Below are 18,819 nucleotides of genomic sequence, written 5' to 3'. Positions count from 1 at the left end.
CATTCTTCTTATTGCCCCAGCGCAGGTCAGCTAGCCCAGTCTCAAAGGTTGTAATCTCTCAGTTGCAGCTGAACGGGCAAGAGTTCACCCAAAGATTTTTCTTTCTGTGCCATATCCCTCTGCTCACACCAGTTCATTTCTACGCAAAGCAACCCTGCACAACTTCTCAGGACACGGGCACAAGAGCAAGCTTCTCACACAAACTGCTAGCCCAGTCCAGGCACAGCTCTTTCTCGCCCTCATAAGCCAAACCTCACAGTCCATAGTTCTTACTGCATTCAGGTCTTGGAGCTCAGACCAGAACAGTCCAATAAGCTGTACTTACAGCACTGCAAAGCATCTCTTAGGCCAAGGTTTCAAATCCTCCCACATTCCTCTTGAAAATCAGCTCCAAAAGGCCGAAGCCACACAGTCAGGGGTCTAGCAACAACCCCACTCCTCAGTACCACTTTACTGTTGCAGTCCGGTTCACATTGCTGGTAGAAATCACCTAACCAAGAGCAGCTTCTGGGAAAAAGAGTTTTATTTTGGCTTACAGGCTCGAGGGGAAGCTTCACGATGGCAGGGGAAATCGATGGCATGAGCAGAAGGTGGACATCACCCCCTGGCCAACATAAGATGGACCACAGCAACAGGAGGGTGTGCCAAACACTGGCATGGGGAAACTGGCTATAAAGCCCATAAGCCCACCCCCAACAATACACTCCCTTCAGGAGACATTAATTCCCAAATATCCATCAGCTGGGGAGCTAGCATTCACAACACCTAAGTTTATGGGGGACACCTGAATCAAACCACCACACAATCTCAAATTCAAGATCTTGTCTCTACTTCCTGCTCGACCTCCTCAAAGACCTTCCATAGCTGGTCTATGCTTGGGAATCAAGTCTCCTCTCCCAGCCCTCCAGACCTGGCCCACCTCACCTTCCCACCCTCATCTCCCTTAACCCACACTGTCCAGCAGCCTCTTTTCCAGGCTGCTGCTCACGCCCTGTTGTTTAAATTTTATTTTATTTTATTTTATTTATTTGAGAGAGAGAGAAGAGGGAAAGAATGAGAATATCAGGGCCTTTGGCCATGGTAAACAGACTCCTAACACATGTGCTGCCTTGTACGTCTGGCTTACGTGGGTCCTGGGGAATTGAAGCTGGGTCCTTTGGCTTTGCAGGCAAGTGCCTTAACTGCTAAGCCATCTTTACAGACTTCCCCTGAATTTTTTTTAAAAAATATTTTATTTTTATATGGGCTGGAGAGATGGCCTAGTGGTTAAGCACTTGTCTGTGGAGCCTAAGGACCATGGTTCGAGGCTCCATTCCCCAGGACCCACGTTAGCCAGATGCACAAGGGGCACATGTGTCTGGAGTTCGTTTGCAGTGGCTAGAAGCCCTGGCGTACCCATTCTTTTCTCTCTCTCTCTGCCCTTTCTCTATCTGTCACTCTCAAATAAATAAAAATAAAAATAAATAAATAAAAAATTTTAATATTTTTATTTATTTATTTGAAAGAGAGAGAGAGAGAAATAGGCAGAGGGATAGGGAGAGAGAGAGAGAGAGAATATGCACGCCAGGGCCTCCAGCCGCTGGGAATGAACTCCAGATGTGTGTGCCCCCTTGTGCATCTGGCTTACATGGGTCCTGGGGAATTGAACCTGGGTCTTTTGGCTTTGCAGGCAAGCACCTTAACCACTGAGCCATTTCTCCAGGCCCTCCCCTGGATGTTGATTGGTAGAAAATGTTAGGTCTCCCTTTCCCTTGGGTTGGAGCAAAGTTCCTGGCACTTACATTACCAGGACTAGATTAGCACCCTCTCTCCCATAGCAACCCCACCTGCTCTGCTCGGGAAGAAACAAGAGTGCTTTGGCTTCTTCCCTCAGAGTCCCGTGAAGAGGGCAAGGATGTCTCCTTCCCCTTGCACTACTAGGGACTCAAGGGGACCTGGCTGCATTCCTGTCAGACTGAACAATATACCAATTCTCCCAGTAAGAATACAGACCAGGAACATGGAAGCACTCTGTGCAACAGCAAGGCCCACACCTGAAGGGGTAGAGCAGGCTGGCTGTGCCCGCCCCCTTCTGGGCTGTGGCCAGAATCAGAGGCGCCCCTCCAAAGCAGGTAGGCAAAGCCTTGTGGTCCTGTCACTGGACCTCACTGCAGATGGATTTTCACTGGGGGCCAGGGAGCATTCCAGGGTTTCTACTCACCACCTCCAGGCCAACCTCTCCTAGCCTGGGCTCAGAGACACACAGGAATTTCTTCCTGTCCCAGGCTGGGGACATAAGACAATGTCCTGGTCACGCCTTCATTCCACAGGCAGAGAACAGGGTTTTCAGAGAAGGGACTTATTAAGGTCATGAAACCCGTGACAAGCTAGAGCCTCATGACTCAGAGTCACTGGTGGTCCTAGGGGGTGAGTGAGGGTGAATCCCAAAGCTGATCCAAATACCTGCCTCACTGAATAACATCTCTGCTACACCCCAGTTCCTGCCAGCCCTGGCTGCTCCGAGTCCCACACGAGATAAAGAAAATGAGCTCTACACCATGGTAGCGCAGCCTGCAGAAGGCTGGCTCTGTGACCACCGGGACCTCAGTGTCGGCCAAGCCGGGGAGACAGCGCTTTGCAGAAGGAAAAGGGGCAGCCAGGGTCACAGTATGTTGAGTAACAGTAGAGAATCCTAAAAGAACAGATGTGAAAGCAAAAGTCTTGCCAACCTGATTTCCTTTGAAAGTCTTGGCAGCTGGGCCCCACCAGGCGCCTGTCCTTCCCTGCACCCCAACCCAGAGTGACCTGAGGAAGGGCAGGGAGGAAGCACACAGCCCTTCCAACAGAGCCTGAGGAGGAGTGACGGGATGCCATGAAGTGAAGGCAGCGTGTCAAGGGCTGCGCCAGGGCCGGGCTGCCTGGTGCACCAAACCCTGGGTCCATTCCCAGCACCGCACAGATTAAAGGAACAAACAGAAAAAAAAAAAATACACTCCAAACCCTAAAAGTTTTTACTAGATAACAGAATTGAGTACTTCGGGTTTTGGGGGGGTCTCCTTAGCCCAGGCTGGCCCCAAACTTGCTATGTAGTCGAGGATGCCCCCACCTCCCAGGAGTGCACCACCATGTCAGGCTCGTGTGGTGCTGGGGATCAACCCCAGGGCTTCATGCGTGCTAAGCTTGCACCCTCCCAACTGCGCTACATCCTCAGCCCACTAACGTGTTTCAAATATATTTTTGCTTATGTGTACTTTCCAAATTTTCCCTGAAGCACATATACTCATAAATTAAAATTTAGCAAGGGGGACTGGGAATGGAACTGAGTAGTACAGCGCCTGCTTAGCATGCCCGAGGGAGAGTTCTATTGCAATATTATATTGAAAAAAGAAATATGAGCTGGGCTCATATGAGCTGTGATGGCACACAGCACTTGGGAGGCATAAGTAGGAGGATCGCTGCGAGTTCAAGGCCAGCCTGAGACTACATAGTGAGTTCCAGGTCAGCCTGGGCTAGAGCGAAACCCTACCTCAAAAAAGCAAAAAGAGCCAATGACAAATTCAAGTCAAAATAAAATATCTCTTATATCATAAAAATAAGTAAATAAAAAATCAAAAAGAAAGAAAAAATATGGGGGTTGAAGAGATGATTCATCGGTTAGGCACTTGCCTGCAAAGCCTAAAGACCCAGACTCAATTCTCCAGTACCCAGATACACAAGGTAGTGCATGCGTTTTTACAGCAGCCAGAGGCCCTGGCATGTCCATTCTCTTTATTCCTCTTCTCCCTATCACTCTCTGCTTACAAATAAATAAATAAAAATATTTTTAAAAACAAATATGGAAGCCAGGTGTGGTGACACACGCCTTTAATCTCAGCACTCAGGAGGCAGAGGTAGGAGGATCGCCATGAGTTCGAGTACATAGTTAATTCCAGGTCAGCCTGGGCTAATGTGAGACCCTACCTCAAAAAACCAAAACATAAAAAAAAATATGGGCTGGAGAGATGCATCAGCAGTTAAGGTGCTTGCCTTCAAAGCCTAAGGACCTGGGTTTGATTCCTCAGTACTCATGTAAAGCCAGATGCAAGGTGGTGCATGCATCTGGAGTTCATTTGCAGTGGTTAGAGTCCCTGGCGTGCCCATTCTCTCTCTTTCTCTATCTGCCATTCTTTCCTACAGAAAGGGAAGGGGAGAGGGAGGAAGAAAGAGTGGGAGAGCAAATAACCACGTTACAGAAAAAGCAGAAACAAGGGATAAAAGACGCATGATTGGGAATTCCCCAGTACCCAACACAGTCAGCATTCCCAAGTCCACCTGGCAAAAAGTGAAAGTTTGTACCCTAGAAGCCTTGCAACACAAATGTTTGGCAACATGCCCCAGAAGATTCTAGCAGACAGCACAGGCCTTCCGGAAGAATGCAACACCAGCTCCTCCATACTGAGTCAAAACCAAATTAAGATAAGCCACTAATCAGGGAACACGTTACACTGCAGGAAACTGGCTCTCGGGAAGCTCAATAACAGGACCCAGGGTCAAGGAAAACAATGCAGGCGAGACACACAAGAAACAGAGTATCAACCCCACAGGCGACAGACTCATGAGACGTAACATCATAGGACTCATTTGGATGTAGATTTTTAAGCATTGGAAAAAAATATCTTTTTGTTACTGTTGTTTGGGACATGGTCTCACAATGTAGCCCAGACTGGCTTTAAACACATGATCCCCCTGCCCCTGCCCTGTAACCACCCCCCGAATATGGGGGAGTTACAGACCTGTGCTGCCATTCCCAACTCAATACTTATCATTTTTCATAGTGAGACTATTTGAAGTTTACATCATTAAGTGTGAGTCACCAGAGCCGGGTGTGGTGGCTCATGCCTTTAATCCCCGCACTCTGGAGGTAGAGGTAGGAGGATCGCCATGAATTCAAGGCCACCCTGAGAGTACATAGTGAATTCCAGGTCAGCCTGAGCTAGAGTGAGACCCTACCTCGAACCCCCTCCCCAACAAATAAATAATAAATAATTTTTAAAAAAATTTATTTATTTGAGAGCGACAGACAGATAGAGGGAGAGAGAGAGAATGGGCGCGCCAGGGCTTCCAGCCTCTGCAAACGAACTCCAGACGCGTGCACCCCCTTGTGCATCTGGCTAACGTGGGACCTGGGGAACCAAGCCTCGAACCGGGGTCCTTAGGCTTCACAGGCAAGCGCTTAACCGCTAAGCCATCTCTCCTGCCCATTTTTTTTTTTTTTTTTTTTTTTTTTTTGGTTTTTCGAGGTAGGGTCTCACTCTGGCTCAGGCTGACCTGGAATTCACTATGTAGTCTCAGGGTGGCCTTGAACTCACGGTGATCCTCCTACCTCTGCCTCCCGAGTGCTGGGTTTAAAGGCGTGCGCCACCACGCCCGGCTATAAATAATTTTTTAAAAAGCGTAAGTCACCACCACACTGTGGCATGGAGCTCTTAAAAACAGTCTTCCTGTCTAGCTGGCATTTTGTCCCCTTTGGCCTGCCTTCCCCCGCCCCCGCCCACACACACACTCAGGTCATCACCATCTACCTCTGCTTCTGGGTAGGACTATCTTATATCCACACACAAGAGGGAGCTTGCAGCATTTGTCCAGTGCCTGTCTTCCCTCATCTAAAATTGCCTCCAGGTTCATCCATATTGTTGCGAATGACAGACTGTCCTTCCTCTTAAAGGCTAAAATAGTGCTGCACTGTGTATATACACATCTTCTTGGTCCATCCACCTGCAGGTGGACACCTAGGCTGACTTTGACCTTGGGTATTGTGAATCGTGCTGCAATGAACATGGGAGTGCTGACAAATGCCTCTTTAGCACACTGATTTCAAATCCTCTGGATATAGCCCCAGAAGTAATACTGCTGGATCAACCAGACAGAAGTTCCAGTCTTAGTTTCGTAGGAAGCCTCCTCTCAGTTTTCAGTAGTGGCTATTGTTAGGTCAGGACAAAACGCAGTCACCCAGGACAGCAGGAGGGCGACAGAGGAGTCATCCACATTCCTCAAGAAATTGTCCAGCCATTATTCCTCTCCTGCCTAACAAGGCTCCAGGTCTAGATTTACTGCCCCCTTATCTCTCACCAGGTCACTTCTGGTCTCACCCTATGGCTAATGTAAAGAACAGAGATTTACTGCCCCAACAAATTCCTTTCCTTCCTCACCTTCCCCCAACTGGAGAGCCTATGAAGCCCACTGTCTGTAACCCCAAGCTGGCTGCTCCGCTCTTGAGAGTCAGTCCTGACAGCTCATGTTTTCCCCGAATAAAAACTTCCATCTTTGCTTCAGAGTGGTCTCCGTGGTCCTTGGTCACTCCTGAACCTTACAGCTATACTAATCCCATCTCCACCAACACTGTACAAGGACGCGCTTTCTTCCCATCCTCGCCCACACTCATCTCTCATCACTGGGCTAACAGGTGTGACGTGATGCCTCGCTGTGGTTCTGATGATTGCCGGTGTGAGCAGGGTCTCCTGTCATTTGTTATGTCTCCTTTTGAGGCATGCCCATGCAAGTCCTCTGCCCATTTTTGTTTGTTTATTTGTTTGTTTTTGTTTTTGTTTTTCCAGGTAGGGTCTCACTCTAGCCCAGGCTGACCTGGAATTCACTATGTAGTCTCAGGGTGGCCTTGAACTCACAGCAATCCTCCCACCTCTGCCTTCCAAGTGCTAGGATTAAAGGTGTGTGCCACCACACCCGGCTTCTGCCCATTCTTAATATAGTTGGGTTTTTTTTTGGGGGGGGAGGAGCTATTGCTTCAGTATCTTACATATTTTGGATATTAACCCCCTATCAATTGTTTACCTTGCAAATCTTTTCTCTTAGATTCTATGCTGTCTCTTCAGTCTATTAATCATTTCCTTCTCAGGTAACCTCATGCGTCCATTTTTGCCTTCGCCAGCTGAGCTTTTAGAGAAAAATAAAAAAAAAAAACTTGCCCAGACCAATGTGATGGATTTTTTTTCTCTATACTTTTTTTCTGGTAGTGTTATAGTTTGAGGCTTTATGTTTAAGCCTTTAACCCATTTGGGTTGATTTATGTATACGGTGTGAGGTAAGAGTCCAATTTCAGAGCTGGAGCTGGCTTAGTAGTTAAAGGTGCTTGCTTGCAAAGCCTGACAAACTGGGTTTGATTCTTCAGTACACATATAAAGCCAGATGCACAAACACATACACGTGTGTGTCTAGAGTTCAATTGCAGAGGCAGGAAGTCCTGGTGCACCCATACTTTCTCTCTTTCCATCTCTCTCTGTCCCTCCTTTCCTTCCTCCCTCTTCTCAAGTAAATAAAACAATATTTTAAGAAATAGTCCAATTTCTATTTTATTTAATTTTAATTTTTTTTTGTTTTTTTTGAGATAGGGTCTCCCCTACAGCCCAGGCTAACCTGGAATTCATTCTGTAGTCTCAGGCTGGCCCTGAACTCACAGAGGTCCTTCCACCTCTGCCTCCCAAGTGCTGGGATTAAAGGCGGGCACCACCATGCCCAACTCCAGCATGGATATTTCAACAATATTAATTCTTCTGGTCCATGACTATGGGATGTCTTTTCATTTCTTTGTCAATTTCTTCATCAGTGATAATTTTAAACATGTAGATCTTGGCCCTCTGTGGGTCAGTATATCACTAGCTCTCTTCTATGATTCTATTGTAAATGGGAATTTCTTTGTTTTCTTTCTCTCTCTCTTTCTTTCACTTTTTTTTTTTTTTTTTTGAGGTAGGGCCTCACTCTAGCCCAGGCTGACCTGACACTCACTTTGCAGTCCCAGGCTGGCCTAGAACACACAGCAATCCTCCTACTTCTGCCTCCCAAGTGCCACCATTCCTAGCATGTTATTTTTCTTTTTTGTTTTTGTTTTTGTTTTTCTTGGCTATTTGACTGTTCATGTATAGAAATGCAGCTGACTTCTGTGGGTTGATTCTATACACTGCCACGTCACTGCGTTCATTTATCAGCTCTAACAGTTTCTGGCGGTCATGTGTGTGTTTCATAGTCGTCATGTTTGTTTGGTTTTTTTTTTGTTTTTGTTTTTATTTTTTTGGTTTTTCGAGGTAGGGTTTCACTCTAGCCCAGGCTGACCTGGAAGTCACTAAGGAGTCTCAGGGTGGCCTCGAACTCACAGCGATCCTCCTACCTCTGCTTCCCGAGTGCTGGGATTAAAGGCGTGCACCACCACGCCCAGCAGCTATCATGTTTTTGTAATGCAGGCTCCAAGGTCTATGATGAAGTGATTTACTGTGGGAGGGAGGAGTGTGTGGGGGAGATGACTGGAGGCCGGCTAGAACTTGGAGCCCTTGTAGGCTGGGGGTCGAGTCTGTGGGCTAAGCACATTATTCTGTCCATGTTCCTTTTCTCTGTAGTGAAATGCATGCCAAGACCAGCGCTTTAGCCTCTTGTTTCAATGGGTGGCATACAGTGAAAAGGATAGATGAGGAATGTGTGATCCTAAAAAAAATCAGGTGGCTCACTGGGACTTCAGAGATAGCGCAGACCAAACAACAGGCACAGAAACAGTCCTACACTGAAGCTTGCCTGCGATACAACTCCTGTTGGAAGTGTACTGACCTGCAGGGCCTCTGCCTCCCCCTTGCCTGCTCGTCAGAGCACAATGGCACCCTTACCATTACACCGCCAACCTCCCCCATCGGGCTCAGGCCGCAGGTTCCAGCCTGGGCAATAGCTCATGCCTCTCCCGGGAATCTCTCCCTGGTTCATCCCCTGACTGCAAATGAGCAGAAAGCCTGTAACTTCCACTCCCCAGATACAACTTAGCACAAATGTCCCTCACAGGCACCACCACATCAAGAAATGGACCCTTTTCTAGCTTACCATAAAAAGGAATCCCCAATATATGTGAAGATGTGGCTAGCCGCTAGTTGAGCAGCATCTTAACTGCAAGAATAATGGAAACCGCCTAGTGTCCAGAAGCAGGGGGACAAGGAGCACCGGTGGCTTCCCTGATTGAATGCTGGCTTGACCCCGAGGTCTGCCTGAGAACCTCCTCGGTACCCAGCCCCCAACTCCAAGCAGAGTGGCCTCATGAACCTCTCCTCTGTAGACAATCATGGAAGCTCTGACACTCCTTTTGTTTCTGTACGGGTTGAACCCAAAGTTTTACATGTTAGGCAAGTGCCCTACTACTGAGCTGTACCCCCAGCCCTTTTTTTTTTTTTTTTAATTTGGAAACAGGGTCTCACTAAGCTGCCCCAGGCTGCCCTGGAATTCACACTCTGTAGCTCAGGCTGGCCTTAAACATGTGACCCTCCTTCATCACTGTACTGGCCTCTTGACTCCTGAGTAGTTAGGATTAAAGTCCTGTACCACCAAGGCCCAACTTTAATTTGGGGGAATTTTTAATTTTTTTGTTGCATCTGGCTTTACGTGGGTACTGGGGAATTGAAACTGGGTCATTAGGCTTTGCAGGCAAGCGCCTTAACCACTGAGTCATCTCCCAGTGCCTAAATCTTTTTCTTAAAAAAATTATTTATTTATTTATTTGCACACAGGCTCACCAGGGTCTCTTGTCATTGCAAATAAACGCCCAAGCAGCTTTATACAAGTGGTCAGAGATTCGAACCTGAGCTAGCAGGCTCCTCAAGCAAATTCCTTCAAGTGACAAGCCATCTCCCCAGCCTAGCTTGGAAATATTGTTATTGACCCTGTTTTACAGATAGGAAACGGGCTCAGAGAGGCTGAACAGAGCACCTGCCCAGAGTCACACTGCTAGGAAACGTGCGTGGGGCTGAAGCTAGGAGGCTCTCTCTAGTCTGTACTCTTATACTCCAGGTACCTGTTCCAGGCTGGGAGCCAGGCTCCCTTCTGCATACAGGTGGAGGTGGCTAAGCACTCCACTCCACAGGGGTCATTACCACCAGAGGAGCTCTCTTGTGCACACTGCCCAGGGCCCTGCTCTGCTGTCCGCACCTGGCCACAGTCCTGGCCGGGTGCCACTACCTCATTCTGTGGGCCCCACTTAGCCACTTCCAGATAACAGTGTACTCAGGGGCGGAACAGCTAGCCACCTCTGAGCAAACTGGAGGACAAAGAGGGCTGGGGAGGACCAGGCCACCCTTTCTCTTCCTAAGACAGTAGTCCAGTCCCCCGGGCTGAAGACAGAAATAGGTACATGTCCCGAGTCAGATACCGATGTCCTAAAAGCCACAGGCCATGTCCCGAAACCAAAACCAACCAGGCTCAAGAGGACACTGAGGCCAGCTGTCCAGCAGGGGCCTAAACACTTTCCAAAATGGTCTAGGGCTGCCCAGCAGTAGGAGTGACTAGAAGGAGGAACCACACGAGCAAAAGCTGGGAGGTGGATGGGGCGCAGACGATGCGGCAGAGACTACGGTCTGCAGGATTAGGGAAGAGCAGAGCGGTCCCTGGACCACTGTGCAGAGCCCACAGGGAGTGGAGAGTCACCCAAGCCCCTTGAGGCCAGGTTCATACTCTATAATTGCAGCCCAAGCAGAACTTGTTCTCAAATGAAAGCTGTCAATAACCTTGCCTCCACTGTTCCTAGACTCACGTGCCCCAACAGGGAACCTGCCATCACAGGGTCTCCATCCTCGGGCCAACCTCTGGAAAGACCCAGGAGGCAGATCCCAGCAGATGCCGTGGGAAAGACAGCCCTACAATGAGTAGCTCTGCAACTGATATTCAGGGCGCCCCTCCTACCTGGGCTCCAGACCTTTCTGTTAGGACTGAAGCACCTCACAACCTGCGTTCTTACCATAAGAAATCTAGCAAACATACTAGTAGCCTGCCTGGGCCTCAGACCTCTCCTGCAATCCCATGGCCAAGAGTCATATGCAGCAAGACAGCTCTCAAAAATTTACCAGAAACCGGGCATTCAATCCCAGCACTTGGGAGGCAAAGGTAGGAGGGCTGTCTTGAGTTCAAGGTCAGCCTGAAACATAGTGAATTCTAGGTCAGCCTGGGCTGGAGTGAAACCCTACCTTGAAAAACCCAAAGAAAAGAAAAAATTTACCAGAACAAACACAAAAGGAATACAGGTTTGTTTGTTTGCTCCTCACTGTAGACATTTTGAAAATACAAAACTCCCAGGCTATAAAGATGGCCTAATGGTTAAGGCACTTGCCTAACAACCTGGGTTCTAGTCCCCAGTATCCATGTAAAGCTAGATACAGTGATGCATGCATCTGAAGTTCAGTTTGCAGCAACTAGAGGCCCTGACACAACCATATTCATTCATTCTTTCATTCTCTCACTCTGCTTGCAAATAAATAAATTTTTTTTAAGGAAACTATAGAACTTATGAATAAGCAGTTAAAAGATGCTAACAAACTCCTCCAGAGATTCCCCCATAAATACCTCTCCCTTTTGCCCAAGTGAATGCTTGGAGTCAGGGTTTGTGGTCAAGATGTAGCCATTCTATCTTTTCTATCATCTAGTGGCCTTTGGAGGGCAGGACCACTTGAGGTTAACCTAGCTCACCTGTCAGCCCTGCCTAGACCCAGAAAGGCCTAGTGGAGGCTCCCTGTCTAGATTCCCAATAACTCCTCCTATTCCCAATAACTGAGGGAGGGCATCCAAGATGTGGGGGCGAGGGGTAGAGTCTCAGAGACCATCTCAGTATCGGAGAAGCAGGGGAGGAGGGAGCCATGGGCAGGCCTACTGGAAACTGTGACTTCAAGCAAGGGATTCGGGGTCGCGGATCCACTCACAGGACAGGAAGGCCAGAAGGCCGTGCTCTACTTCCAGTTCCTGACCAAACTTGCCTCCGTTTCCCCAGCTGGCAACGAGGCTGCTCATTCATCCCAGCACTGCCAAACTCATGACAATGTCCCAGTTGCGTTCAGGACCCCTGGAAATCAGAGGACTTCCTAGAATACCCAGTGGGCTCCACCTTCTACAACCTTCCCCTGAAAAAAGCCCCAGAGCATCTACTCTCGAAAGCTCATGGGCAGAATGCCAAGATGACCCAGTGCCTCGGAATTCAGCCCCAGAGGAGGCGACTTTAAGACACCCATCCGCACAGAGTATGAGGACTAGCCAAGGCTGCCCACAATGCACTCAAGCCCAGCCCAACACTGCCGGCCGCAGGTCCTCCTCTCAGATCTGGGGGCTGGCCCAGGCTGCCTACTAAGACCTAGGTTCCCCCAGCCCACAAGCTCCACTCCACTGGGAGGTGACTTTTTTGTGTGTATGAAAGTGGCCACTTCGTCCCAGAATTCCGTGGTCTGAAGGGCTAACGTGGGTCCTGGAGAATCAAACCTGGGTCCTTTGGCTTTGCAGGCAAACGCCTTAACCGCTAAGCCATCCCTCCATGTTCCTTGTTTTTGAAAGACTATGCTTCCAGTGAGGGGACGCAAGCGCTCCTCCCCAGCTCCTGCTTGGCTTCTTTACTCTCGGAGAGGAACTTGAAGCCATCCTGAGAAAGGCAGGTCAGGGCTGCAAGCCAGGTCCTCCCAACACCTTGCCCAGCCCTTCCTGTGGGAGGTGTGTGGTTCCTGTGGGGGGCCCACGCTGGGGAGGTGCTCAATCCTATTCTCAGCCCTTCACCTGAGTCTTGCTCCCTGCTGCCTGTGGCTGGATCACCTCCACCCCAGACACACTGCTGACCCATGCCCCCTGGTCACTCTAAGCAGAACACCGTGACTAGCTCCAGCGACAGAGGGGACCCTCCATGCCAAGAGTCCACGGCTTCCCGAGCGCAACCAGCCTAGGAGTCCAGAGACCCTGGCCTCTCACTGCTCCATCTTGCCTTGCGTAAAGAGGTGCTGCTCCCCAGTTGCTGCCGCCGGGGGCCCTGTCTGGGAAGGAAGCCCCTCGGGCAGGGCCTGGGGAGCCTGGCCAGGACCAGGAGAAAGAACTGCCAGCGCCGGCGTCCCGCGCCCCAGCCCGGAACGGCAGATCGAGCCGCTCACGCCCACCTCGTTCGTGCCGCGGAGCCGGGGACCGAGGCGAGGACCCCGCAGCCGCCCGCCCGCCCGCCCGCGCTCACCTGCCGCGCTCCCGCTGCGCCCGGGGCGGCCGAGGGACCGGAGTCCAGGGACCGGAGCCCGGCCACATCTCCCTCCTGGCGGCCGAGCGGCTCGGGCGCCCCCAGGTGGTCATCGCGCGCGCGTCTGGGGCCCCGAGCGCCTCCGAGCGCATCCTCGCTTCTTAAGCCCGGAAAGCCACCCTCACCACCACCCATGCTTCGGGAAGGAGCGGGCGGCGTAGCCCAGCTAAGGTCGCCAGCAGGGACCAGATATCCCCGTCTCTCAAGGTACCTCTCGCATGTGCTCAGCTGCGCCCTGCAGGCTCCACCTCCGGCCGGGGACACGGCAGACAGCCTCGGCAGACAGCCTCCAGCTAACGTCTCAGCTGTCTTTGGTCCACTTTCCCCACCCCACCTCCGGCCACGCCCATTTCTGGAAGATTCGATACCCTCCTGCCCAACACGGAAGATTCGTCTTAACCTTCTGTCATCCAAACCCTGACGTTCTAGGTGGGTGGAGGTGGGCATCCACCTGACACTCGCAGGCATCATTGATCCCGTTTTGGCAGATGTCAGGAAGACAAAGCCATCCTGAGAAAGTAGATATGTGATTTCATGGTGACCCCTGTAACTCAGGGTGGGGCTCCAGAATTGGCAGGGGGGAAAACAAAACAGAACAAAATAAAACTACCCTGTTTCCTAAGCACCCAGGCTGGGCGAGCAAGAAGGTGTCGCTCTTAATCACTGGGAAGGGCAAGGGCCAAAAGAGGGTGAAAGGAAACCCACCGGGGACCTCTCCCAAGCCCCTCCTTCCATCCTTGTCCAGAGCTCCGTATACCCATGAATGGCTTCTCACTCTGCTGGGAGTCACCAGGACGTGTGCTGTGCCCATTTCTCAGGGCCAACTCAAAGCCTTTGCTGATCTACTGAGAAAGGGCCTGGGCATCCAGTTTTTAGACCCTAGTCTACTGGGCCAGGCATCCACTTCGATCCTGGTATGTCATGGTCCTGTCATCCACAGTGGACCCGGAACCCAGCTCAGAAGTCATCTACTTGAAAACCATTCCGAGGATCAGCTGGGTAGTTGAAACTGATTTCCTTTCCATTTCAGTTGGTCAGTAAAAGGTCCCAGTTTGTACTGCTGTGGGCAGCTCTCCCTGCCCAACTTGCCACAGAGAGGAGCAAGGTGACCCTTGCTGTCTAGGTAGGCTGGAACTGCTCCACTGCCTGTCACCTTCCCCGGCAAGAGCTCTGGCATCCCTAGGTCTCTCCTGCACAGCTGAGGCCTCCCTGCCCAGGAGATGGAACTCCCACCAGTGGTCGCATTGGCAGTACTTATCAGAATCTCCCAACCCTTGCAGCCCCACCTGGCCAGGACACAGGGAGCCCATCCAATTGATCCCAGACCTCCTGAACAAAAGGGGTCTTGGTGCAGAGTGATATGTTGTTCTGGCCTTTCCAGAATGCAAGACGCTCTTGGCTTTTTTTTTTTTTTTTTTTTTTTTTTTTTTTGGTTTTTCGAGGTAGGGTCTCACTCTGGTCCAGGCTGACCTGGAATTAACTCTGTAGTCTCAGGGTGGCCTTGAACTCACGGTGATCCTCCTACCTCTGCCTCCCGAGTGCTGGGATTAAAGGCGTGCGCCACCACGCCCGGCTGCTCTTGGCTTTTTTGACGTGGATAGAGAGGAAACAATGCTATGACTTCCCTCCCTGTCATCTGTGCGTCATCATACAGATCTGTAACCAGTCTGACGGCAGACAGGAAAACAGCTGGAGAGAGAGAGTGAAACAGACTGTCTGCGTCACCACATGCTGCTGTCAAGATCCCTGCACCAGCACCACCTCTCCTGTGGATGTCACAGTGCAGTGGTGATTTCAGTCACCAACATTCAAACTGTGCCCAGCAGAACTACCCAGAGATGTAATGAGACATCCACTGAGGGTGGGGGGACACCGAGTTTCTGACCCAGAAGAGTGGAGTGAGGCACCTGACCTAGATTCATGCCCAGCTCCCAGGGGATGTTGCTGCTAGTCCCAGGCCTTGCTGGGTACAAGGCTCTGAGGGGTCACCCAAGAGGCCTGGAGTCTCAGGCCCAGAGATTTGTTTTTTGGGGTGTTGCAAGGGATATGATTTATTTTAAACACCAGGTGAAACTTGGGTATGGCGGCACACCTGCAACCCCAGAACCCAGGTTGTCATCCAGGCTGTGTCCTGGGACCTGTCAACTCAATAAGTTCCCTTGGTGAACTCAGTAACATAAGGATGGACTTTAAATCAGAAAGGTGCCAAATGTGGCACATGCCTTTAATCCCAGCACTTGGGAGGCAGAAGTAGGAGGATCGCCATGAGTTCAAGGCCACCCTGAGATTCCATAGTGAATTTCAGGCCAGCCTGGGTTAGGGTGAAACTCTACCTTGAAAAACCAAAAAAAAAAAAAAAAAAGGGAAATGTTACTCCAGATGTTACTGGAAGGCACACAGAATAGAGGCTAATGCAACTGTGGACCAAAGGGACCATTTCCATCCCAGGCTGGCAGCAGAACTTGGCAGCATTGTTCATGTGGTACTATTTTCTGTTTGTTTGTTTAGAGAGATCTTATCAGATTACAGATAGAACTTCAGAGAAGGGGACTGGAGCGATGGCTTAGAAGTTAAGGTGCTTGTCTGCAAAGCCAAAGGACCCAGGTTCAATTCCCCAGTACCCACATAAGCCAGATGCACAAGGTGGCACATGCATCTGGAGTTTGTATGCAGTGGCCAGAGGCCCTGGCATGCCCATTCTCCTTTTGTTCTCTCCCTCTCAAAATAAATACATACATAAAATATGTTTTCAAAAAAGAAAGAACTTTAGAGAAGCAAGGAAGGCAGAGCTGCTGCCCAAGAGGCAAGGGAGAGTTTTCTAGAAATGGGAAAGCCCCATGGTACTGGTTTTGAAGCATGAAAAAGGCAAGATTAAGGGGACTGTGTGGTCTTTCACCACGATTCCACACAGCTACCGAGGCCCACAGTACAGATGCAGAGTCACTGAGAGAGAGAGAGAGACAGAGAGATAGAGAGATTTGGTGTCAGATTGACAAGAGTTAGACTGGTGATGGTTAATATTGTCAATTTGACAGGTTCTAGAATCACCAAGGAGGTCAGCTTCTGGGTGTCTGTGGGATTTTTTAGATTAGGTTAATTGAGGTGGGAAGACCCACCCTAACTGAATAAAAAGGAAAAGGTGTACAGAATACCATCATTCACCTCTGTCTGCTTCCTGACTACAGATGCAATGTGACCAGTTCCCACCACCATGCCTTCCCTGCTACAATGAACTGTATCCCCTTCAACACTGAGCCAAAAACAAAAAGCAAAAAGCAAAAACTCTCCTTCTTTTAAGTTGCTTCTTGTCAGGTATTTGGTCCCCGCAACAGGATGCAAGCCAATTTTATGTTGGACAATGGATTAGGAAGGGTGGTAGACTTAACCCAGGATCTATTCCTGCTTTCTCTCAAACCCATCAGCATGACCATAAGGAGATTTTTTTTTTCAAGATCCCACTGCTGTGCCTACCTCATAAGATAGACTAAAACCATGAGCCAAAGCAAGCTTCCCTCCCCTTGTTTCTGTCTTATTAATGAGAAAAGTAGCATACCATACAAAATAGGATGCTTAACCAGAAACATCTGGGACAAAACCAAAATAAATAAATAATAATAAAAAGCACCAAAAAAGTTCACAGGAGGATTGGAAGATGAATTTGAACAAAAAGTCAGAGATGGGGGGTAGGGATATCTTAGTGGTTAAGGTACTTGCCTGTAAAGCCAAAGGACCTGGGTTCAATTCCCCAGTGCCAAGATAAAGCCAGATGTACAAAGTGGTGCATACATCTGGAATTCATTTGCAGTGTAGAGGCCCTAGCATACCTGTGGTGGTTTGATTCAGGTGTACCTCATAAACGTAGGTGTTCTGAATGCTAAATTCCCAGCTGATGGAGATTTGGGAATTGAAGCCTCCTGGAGGCAGTGTATGGTTGGGGGCTGGCTTACGGGTGTGATAGCCAGTTTCCCCTTGCCAGTGTTTGGCACACTTTCCTGTTCCTGTTGTCTACCTTATGTGGGCCAGGGGGTGATGTCCACCCTCTGCTCATGCCATCGTTTTCCCTGCCATCATGGAGCTTCCCCTCGAGCATCTTTTTCCCACAAGCTGCTCTTGGTCAGGTGATTTCTACCAGCAATGCGAACTTGACTATAACAACACCCATTCTCTCTTTCTCAAATAGTTTTTTTGTTTTGTTTTGTTTTTTGTTTTTAGAGGTAGGGTTTCACTCTAGCTCATTCTGACCTGGAATTCACTATGGAGTCTCAGAGTGGCCTCGAACTCACAGCAATCCTCCTACCTCTGCCTCCCAAGTGCTGGGTTAAAGGCGTGTGTCACTATGCCCGGATAGTTTTTTTTTTTTTTTTTAAAGTCAGTGATGAGGGCTGAGACAGCTCAGTAGTTAAAGGCATCTTGCTTGCAAGCCTGCTGACCAGGTTTGATTCCCTAGCCACCCACTTAAAGCTGGATGCAAAGTTGTAGATGTGTTTGTAATCCCAACATGCTTATAGCAATGGGAGGCATGGCTGAAAGAATCTGGAAATGTGCGGGCCAGCTAGAGTGGGCTACCTAGTGGTAACAACAAGGTCTTGTGTCTCACAAAGGGGAGAAGTTTTTTGTTTTTTTTTTTTGAAGTAGGTTCTCACTTGAGCTCAGGCTGACCTGATTTGGTCTGGGGAGATGGTTCAGTGGTTAAAGGTACTAGCTTGAAATGAAGAGGACAGCTTCTATATGCACACTGTGGCACAAGTGGCCCTTCTCCACACATACATCAAGTCAGAGAGGGCAAGGAGGGAATAAAAAGTAATTAGAGGTTCTGTTCAGGAGACCCAAGATCTGAATAAATGTGGAGTTCCTAAGAAAGTAGAAAGGAAGGCAGAAAATAAGGATTCCAGATTTCCCAGTGTGGTGGCTTGATTCAGGTGTCTCCCATAAACTTAGGTGTTCTGAATGCTAGATTCCTGGCTGATAGAGATTTGGGAATTAATGCCTTCTGGGGGGAGTGTATTGTTGGGGGCAGACTTATGGGTATTCTAGCTCATTTCCCCTTGCCAGTGTTTGGCACACTCTCCTATTCCTGTTGCCCACCTTATATGGCCAGAGGGTGACCACAGAGCTCCCCTCTGGAGCCTGTAAGTCAAAATAAACCTCTTTTTCCCACAAGCTGATTTTGGTTGGGTGATTTCTACCAGCAATGTGAACCTGACTGCAACAGTAAAGGGGTACCGAGGAGTGGGATTGCTATTAGACACCTGACTGTGTGGCTTTGGCCTTTTGGATCTGATTTTCAAGAGGATTGTGGAAAAATTTGAAACCTTGGCCTAAGAGATGCCTTCCTGTGCTGTAAGTACAGCTGGATGGATTCGTCTGGTCAGAGTGGCAAGAGCTGAATGCAGTAAGAACTATGGACTCTGAGGTTTGGCTTATGAGGGTGAAAAGGAGTTTTGTCTGGACTGGGTTAGAAGCAATTTGTGTGAGTCTTGCTGTTATGGCTGTGTCCTGAGAAGTTTGTGCAGGGTTACATTGCATAGCACTTGGGAGGCAGAGGTAGGAGGAGCATAGTGAGTTTTGAGGCCACCCTGAGAGTACATAGTGAGTTCCAGGTCAGCCTGAACTACAGTGAAACCCTACCTCGAAAAACAAACAAATAAACAAAAAAATCAGTAACCTTCTTATACACTAAAGACAACATATGGAGTAAGAGATCAGTGAGGTTGTCCATTTTCAATAGCCACAAAAAACTAAATATCTTGGAATATCAATAACCAAGGAAGTGAAACACTTGCACAAATAAA

General features: G+C 49.2%; 1 protein-coding gene across 1 annotated transcript in view; it reads right to left on the bottom strand.

Annotated features, from left to right (window-relative positions):
• Positions 1-13,057, bottom strand: part of Adcy7 (adenylate cyclase 7) — a 58,690-nt gene extending 45,633 nt beyond the window's left edge. The window contains exon 1 of the mRNA XM_045151374.1: positions 12,968-13,057. The gene's annotated coding sequence lies outside the window, so the exon portion shown is untranslated. The remainder of the gene's footprint in view (positions 1-12,967) is intronic.
• Between the last annotated feature and the right edge of the window lie 5,762 nt (positions 13,058-18,819).

Source organism: Jaculus jaculus, chromosome 1 (genome assembly GCF_020740685.1).
Source record: "Jaculus jaculus isolate mJacJac1 chromosome 1, mJacJac1.mat.Y.cur, whole genome shotgun sequence".
In the NCBI taxonomy this organism is placed as follows: domain Eukaryota; kingdom Metazoa; phylum Chordata; class Mammalia; order Rodentia; family Dipodidae; genus Jaculus; species Jaculus jaculus.
This window is presented reverse-complemented; position numbering and strand designations above follow the sequence as displayed.